Genomic DNA, 1,343 nt, shown 5'->3' with positions numbered 1-1,343 from the left:
CATAAACAGACTATTCTGTATGTATCAATATATATAAAAGGAAATAGAGAGAGACAGATTATACTATAAATATCTAAGAAAAGATATCTAGGCATAGATGGACATTATACAATACAGATGAAAAGATATAGAGAGATCATGCTATATATATATATATATATATATATAAGAAAAGATATATACATAGAGATTAAACTAGAGCGAATGAGCAGAATTCTACCAACTGGTGAATCAGTTGAAAGTACAGGAACGTCTTGTCCTATTCTTGCAACTTTTTTCTAAGGCTGAAATTATATATCACAATGAGAAGTTTATAAACCATTATGATGGCAACGCGCTGCCTTGATCCCTTAGGGTTGACCTGGGAAAGCAGAAAGGCGGTCTCTCGCCAGGCAGGACCTGTCTGAGCCGTCTGTCCTGAGGACTCTTCCAAGCCAAGGCAGCTGCCCGGCCTTCACAGGCGTGAGGGAGTTCAAAGGGCACTTACCGAGTCAACAGCCTAGAATGAGGCTTCACGGACTGCCGTCAGCTGGGCTTTGCAGGGACCTCGGTGACCACGATGAGCGGGGATGTGCAGGCCACGCACCTAGGCAGTGGAGGAGGGTCGAAGGGCCGGGGGCCCAACGCGAGTTCCCCCTCCAGGGCCCTCCCGGGGCCCTCAGGCCTGGCCTTGCTTCCAGCCCCTACACTCCCACCAGAGCAGACCACCCCGCTCTGTGATGGGGACACCCAGCCCCCAAGTCAACAAAAGCTCCGGGAGGGGCCGTGTCCTGGACCGTCCAAGTGGCAGCTCTGACCCAAGTATGCGGAGAGGGGTGCCCAGCTGGGCCACTGCCTGGTCCAGAGCCCAGTACAGTCCGGGCCCCCAAAGCCATGGTGGGTCCCCTGGGTCCCACCGCTGATGACCCCCGAGGGCTGCCTCAAGCCCCTGATGTCCCCCCTGGAGATGCAGACCCTGAGTGTGCATCCTCTCCCTGCCGGCCGCACAGTGACCCCGCGTGGGGACAGAGCGCCAGCAGGAGGAAAACCAGTCCTGAGCCACACGCTCGCCCCCCAGGTGGTCTGAGCCAGCTTCCTGCGCCGATGGGACCCGCTCTTTTCACAGTCCTGCCCCGTTTCCACTCCATTCGCTCAAGATGCGTTGACTGAGAGCCTGCCGTGTGCCACCAGCCTGTCCCAGGCCCTGGAGTCCCGTGGTGATAGTTCGAACTGAGGCTCCTCGGGGCTCTGAGGAAGCAGGGCCGTCTCTGCCTGGTTCTCGAGGGCCCAGCCTTGAGTTCGGCCTGAATCCATCACCAGAGGCTGCACTTGGTGTTCCAACAGGTGAGTCCCTGGCCGCCCAC

Source organism: Kogia breviceps, chromosome 5 (assembly GCF_026419965.1).
Source record: "Kogia breviceps isolate mKogBre1 chromosome 5, mKogBre1 haplotype 1, whole genome shotgun sequence".
In the NCBI taxonomy this organism is placed as follows: Eukaryota; Metazoa; Chordata; class Mammalia; order Artiodactyla; family Physeteridae; genus Kogia; species Kogia breviceps.
This window is presented reverse-complemented; position numbering follows the sequence as displayed.